Raw genomic sequence first — 6,467 nt, 5'->3', positions numbered from 1 at the left:
CTTCTTGCGTGATCACGAAGCCAAGGGGGACATTTCCCTTCAGGGTGTGAGATCTGAGGAGCAATTGGCGGATATTTTCACAAAACCTTTAGACAAGAGTACTTTTGTTAGGCTAAGGAATGAGCTTAATGTGTTAGATGCGGCAAACGTCATGTAAGTTGCCATGTCAGATAGAAAAATGCATACATATAGGACACTTGTCTAACCATGGTAAGATAGTGATGAGCAAGGGTGTAGCTAGAGGTGGTGGTCCACTTGTTTTCCTCTAGGCTTGTAGAAAGGCTCATCATGAAGAAGCTTCCCGTGGGTCCAAACTTGACAAGTACAATTTAAATTCTTGCTATGCATTTCTTGTCATATAGATGTGCACTTCATGTTTGCCCTACTTTCGCATGTGGTTGTAACTTGCATTTTCATTGCATGCGTAAGGGTCACAAAGGAGATCACTTGATGAAAGTGAGACTTGTTTCATATGCAAGATCTTAATTCATGAAAAGTGAAAAGAGTAAAGTGTTAGATGCGTTATTGCCTAGTGAGCAATGTCATGATGAGTTTGAAGCTTTCCTTCTTCAATATTCCTATGACATGGCTCATACATTTTATTTGGCGCTTTGTCTCTCTTGCAGCTTTTTCTTGTGTTTAAAAAAAATTATCTAAGCTAGTGAGCTATCCTGTATGCTATGAGGGGTAAAGCCGCCTATGCAAGTCCATTAGCTTGAGTTTATTTGAATTTTATAAGTTCATTGGACTTAGCATAGAAGAGTGAGCTGAGTGAGGGTTTTTGGCTTCACCGGTTAAACCGACGCTCAATGGACCTTTACCCATCGGTTTAACCGGCGTTACTAAGTTTCAGCTTCAGCTCAGACAATCCAGGCGTTCAACCGGTGTATACAAATTATGGAGCATCGGATCAACCGGTGAACATATCATAGATCTGACCTGAAAATCAACTGTTGTTTGTGTCATTCAACCGGCGAGTTCATTTATCGGAGCATCGGATCAACCGGCGATAAGAAAATCTGCGGGGTCCACCTGTCATATAACTCTCGTGCCCGTTCGCTGCCGCCCGTTCGTCTTCACTTTCTGCCGCCCCCTCGCCCTCGCCGTCACCTTCGCCACCGCGCCGCCTTGTGCCGCCCGTGCACGCCACCGTCCGCCGCCCGCGCCGTCTGCACCGAAACCGCGCCGCCGCCCGCACGCGCGCCACTGCGCCGCCCACCGCGCCAGCGCCTTCTGCGCCACCGCACCTTCTGCGCCGCACGCACGCCACCGCGCCGCCACCACCACTGTTCCGCGCCGTCGCCCGCACGCCTTGCACCACCACCGTGCCGCCGTCCACGCGCCTTGCACCGCACTCGTGCATCCACGCCTCGCACGCCAAGTGTTCGGTGTTTTGCCCGAACCATTTCGCTCGCAGTAGCTCGCAGCGCTGCGTCCCTGTTATTCACTGTTGTCAGGATGGGTTGTGAGAAGAGGAAGGGGAAGGAGATTGTGGTCGAGGAGCCTGCTCGCAAGCGGACTCGTGCAGCGAGAGAGGCCGAGAGGGCCGAGATGGTGGCTAAGGCTGCCGAGGAGCAGGCATCAGGCCGTGCTCGCCCTTTCACGATCAGGGATCCATCAGCCAGAGGCAGGGGCAGAGGTCGAGGTATGGGCAGAGTCAGAGGTGCCAGGGCCACCAGAGCCACGACTGCGGCAGCAGTAGCAGAGTCAGATCAGTCACTTTCAGCTGCAGAGTCAGATTCAGATACAGAGGCAGAGCAGTCTGAGCAGTCACAGGGGCAGGACACATAGGGGTCACTGACTCTACGACGTTCTGGCTGCACTCGGCAGACGTCCCCAGCAGGAGAGACTTCGCCAGCGACCGAGCGTCGCACCGGACCGAGGACGCGAGGAGGTCACCAGCCACAGGAGCCTCGCAGGTCCGCAGTAGCAGCTCGTCGAGCCGAGGCCCTAGCTGTCGAGCGCGCAGTGTTCCGCATGGACACTGTTGTGCGTCTGGAGCCAGGTGTGCTACTCCAGAACTTGACCAAGGCCAATGCAGCGAAGGTCAAGAGGCTCAAGTGGAGTGTTCAGGAGGAGGACTGGTTCCCCGTGACACGTGACAGCAGGGTTGACCGTAGGTTCTGGACGCTTCTTCAGGCCAGTTTCTACGAGACCTACCAGAGGCGGGGTCACAGGATCTTCCCACACAGAGTTCTTGACTGGGTGTCTCTGAGGACAGCTGCAGGGGGAGCAGATATCAGAGAGCACTTTGCTCACTTCAGGGGCCTGCCTAGGTTACTTTCGATTGAGCGGAACAGATACATTGAGGACTGGGTTAGAGTTTTCTATGCCACAGCTTGGATAGCCCCAGAGCGCAGAGCAGTACACTTCATGTTTGGAGGCCAGGTCTTTGGTCTGTCCAGGTTGACATTAGCAGGGATTCTTGGAGTTGACTTGGTCGACGTCTCCCTGCACGAGATGGTTTACGGAGATGCAGATCCATCGCGCAGAGCCATAATTGGCGGGATTGCACCTTCTCACGAGGCGATCTCTTAGTGTTTCCGCCAGCCGTTCCCTGCCTCCTACGCCAGAGTCCCCAGCCTGCTGACCCCAGAGGCTTACGCAGTACATATGGCACTCCGGAGGACCTTGCTACCGAGGAGTGGCTACCCAGAGGGGTTCACAGGTCTGCAGCAGCTACTGCTTCTACACATCCTCACTCACGAGCCGTTTGACATAGTTGACTTTATCTTGGCTAAGATTGAGGATGTTATCACTGACGAGATGGGTGTTGTGCGTCAGTTTCCATATGCTCACTGGATCAGCTATATCTGTTCTATGATCGTGCCAGCTGAGTCACCCGTCAGTGCAGTCTACCGTCAGGACGAGGTTCCATGGTTCCCAGTCTACCGTCCGACTGCACCATAGGACCGGAGGAGAGGCAGACAGGCCGATAGAGCTGCTATGGCACAGTTGTCACCTGAGGCACAGGCCCGAGTGGCACAGGAGGACGAGGCACTGCTTGCTACCGAGGCACAGCTTCCCGGAGGAGAGGATGAGATACACTGGTCTGAGATTGAGTCAGACTCCTCCGAGGACGAGGAGTACTTCCCTGCACCAGCCCCAGCTAGTCACGACCATGAGGCAGGGGGGTCCAGACAGCCAGCCCTAGAGTCAGCCGCTGCTGCCACAGTTTCAGAGTCCCAGGTGTCTCAGCCGTCTGAGCTCACCGCACTTCTACAGCAGCTTGTGACTCAGCAAAGAGAGGATCGGCTTGCACAGGAGGAGGCCAGGAGAGCCCATGAGGCTCAGCTTGCTGCTATACAGAGGGAGGCCGCCCGTGAGCGAGCTGCGATCGAGGAGCGTTTTGTCGGGCTTCTTGATAGAGTATCTCAGAGGACAGACACTCAGTTCCAGCAAATGCAGCAGGGCATGATTGCGATGTTCGGGATGATCTCACAGTTATACTCTCACACCGGACTCGCCCCGCAGCAGCCAGGACAGCCAGGCCTTCAGGGTGTTGGAGCAACTCCACTTGCCGTTACACCAGCTCCAGCCTCTACTGCTCCAGCTACCTCAGCGACCCCGGAGACCATGTTCTCAATGTCAGCACTACTTGGGTCTGCGGGTTGTCCTTTCTTCTCACCACTGCCAGCGACTTCACTCTTCCAGGAGTCTCCTTCTGCCGTGCAGACAGTCGCCCTCCCCGTCGTACCATAGACACTACCTTCAGGGGGAGGAGGAGAGGGTTCCTTACTTCAGCAGTCGACACAACCGGCAGCTTCAGCACTTACTACTTCAGATGTTGACACATCTTCTGCTGAGCCGGTTACTACTTCCACGGACCCTCTTCCAGGCAGTGCCAGCACGAGAGCCTCAATGACAGCCACACCTCCAGTCAGCTCAGCTCCAGCAGGCAGTTCTGACCAGCAGCTCCCGTCCGTCACTGAGGATCCATCGTCCGACGACGACGACGACGATGACCCGGACCGCTTTCTTGCCATACCACGTCAGCCGGATCAGTAGCTCGCTCCTTTTTGTGCTTTGATGCCAAAGGGGGAGAGGGAGTTGGAGTTGGAGTCAGGGGGAGGGTAGAGTTAGAGAGAGCTCATAGTTATCAGGACTTTGATTTGTTGTATCACTTTGGGTGTTAGTTCATGGATATGTACATTTGTCACTTGAGTATGCTGTGTTTTGAGACATATCTATGGATTTCGTTTGAGCCGTTGAGCTTTTTGGTTCTCTTCTTTCGAGTTTGCTTGTGTTTATTCTTGTCTTATCTTTTTGCTCTCTCAATTATTCATGTTTGTGTTGTCATCAATCACCAAAAAGGGGGAGATTGTAAGCATCTAGGCCCTCAAGGTATGTTTTGGTGATTAATGACAACCATTATTGTGACTAATGAGTTTGTGCAGCTTAATAGATCATTATCGCTCATTTGGTCATAAGTCAAAAGAGGCCCCTAATTTTCGTTATTCAAAAAGGTGATCTCGGCATTCAACTCAATTATATGTCAAGACTAAGGATCTTTCTAGTCCTAAGTGTCATAAGGTTGAGAAGGACACTTAGGTTAGTATAGGATTTATAGTCTTGTAGTGATCGCACTATTAAGAGGGGTTAAGGCTAAGTAACTTGAGCATGGACATGGTCATTTGAAAATGGATGCACACAATGGTCACTCAGGTTTCTAGAAGCTCAAATAAGTGGTTCTCAACTTATATCTCAAGAATATTTGGATTTCATTCAAGACTCAAATCAGAAAAGGCAAAATCAGAAAATATCCTTAACACTGGTTCAACCGACGCTCTCACTTTTCTATACGTCGGTTAAACGGAGTCAGCAGAGTCTAGACAAGTTAATACACCGGTTAAACCGACGTTGTTTGAATTTAACGTCGGTGCAGTTGTCCAAAGACTTGGTTTTTCAGTTGATCAGTGGACAACTACACTCACCGGTTAAACCGATGATACGTCGGTTAATCTGCCCAAGTTGTAACGGCTACTTTTCAAAAGGGGCAGCTTACATTCACCGGTTAAACCGACGCTGACTATTGGAGGTACGTCAGATTAACCAGCGCTACGCAGTTTTCTGGCAGCTTTTTCTTCAACGGCTCTATTCGTGTGAGCTGCCTATATATACCCCTCCAATGGGTCATTTTGCTACTCTTGACACCAGGCAACATTCAAACACTCATACTATAGTCAAGAGCCACCTTGAGCTTCATCATTTCATATACTTGTTCATTCAATCATTCAAGAAGCAAGATTAAGGACTTGAGGAGAGAGAAGCTTGTGTGCATCCGTTCTAGGTGATCGGTTCTTGCTCAAGTAAAGGCCTTAGCTTGTTACTCTTGGTGATTGGCATCACCTAGGCGATCTTGGTGATCGAGGTGTTTCTCGAAGAGCTTGCCAAGGATTGTGGGAGCCCGGAGAAGAAGTTTGTACGTGGCTTGATCTCCACCATGCCGGGATGGTGAACGGAGACTCTTAGTGAGCGCCCTCGTCTTGGTGACTTGGGAGGTGACAAAACTCTTTGTGAGTGTCACAACGTGGATTAGGGGTGTGTGCCAACACATCGATACCACGGAAGAAAAATCCGGTTGTCTCTTGTCCACTTTCTTTATTCAAGCATTTTCTTTCATGCAATTGATTCATGTGCTTGACTTAGAGATCATTACTTTGCTCTACCTTGCTAGGCTTTACCTCTCTTTTTATCTCTCCTAGCTTGTGTTGGTAGATTTGTTATCCGGTTGGTGAATTGGTGCCTTTCTAGCTTTGCATAGGTTAAGGTTGCTTTACCTTGTTTTAGAAATTGAAAAAGGCCCAATTCACCCCCCCTCTTGGTCCATCGATCCTTTCACCCACGCTTCTCTGCAGGGCCATGCAGAGGATTGGCTTCCCACTGAAGCCACGCTACGAAGCTCACTTGTTCAAGAATGCACAGCAGGAAGAGGAGTGGTTGGTAGCAGTGGTGATCTGTGTCCCGGATGAGAGACCTGGCTGTCCGGTGGAGTACACCAAGCACATTGACGAGGTGCCCAGGAGGACCTTGGTCGCAGGGACTAGTGAAGTTGCCAGGAGAGCGCTCTACTATCTCTGCCACGCTTACAAGTATGAACTCCAGGGCACTAAGTTTCAGCAGTTTCCACGGCGCAAGAGGGGAGCCACTTGTGCGCAGATTCCTGCCCCACCCCCTGGGGAAGGAAGCCTGCTCATGGACACTACGCAGGAGTTGGTCACCGCTCTCAGCACAGATCTGGATGCAGCCAGGGCAGAGATCCAGGAGGTCAAGAAAAAGCTGATGAAGACCATCAGGGAGAAGGCAATCCTGGAGGCTCGGCTGAGAGGAGACCAAGAGTTACCCCTGGAGTACGACAGTGACGAGCTGAGGGAGTATCTGCCTGAGTCACCTCCTCGCAAGCGCGTTCACAACGGAGAGCCCGGCTACTGCACCAGCTATCGTTAGAGAGGATAGATTTAGGAATT

This window comes from Panicum hallii, chromosome 6, assembly GCF_002211085.1.
Source record: "Panicum hallii strain FIL2 chromosome 6, PHallii_v3.1, whole genome shotgun sequence".
In the NCBI taxonomy this organism is placed as follows: domain Eukaryota; kingdom Viridiplantae; phylum Streptophyta; class Magnoliopsida; order Poales; family Poaceae; genus Panicum; species Panicum hallii.
The sequence above is the reverse complement of the archived record's forward strand: the minus strand, read 5'-3'. Positions refer to the sequence as shown.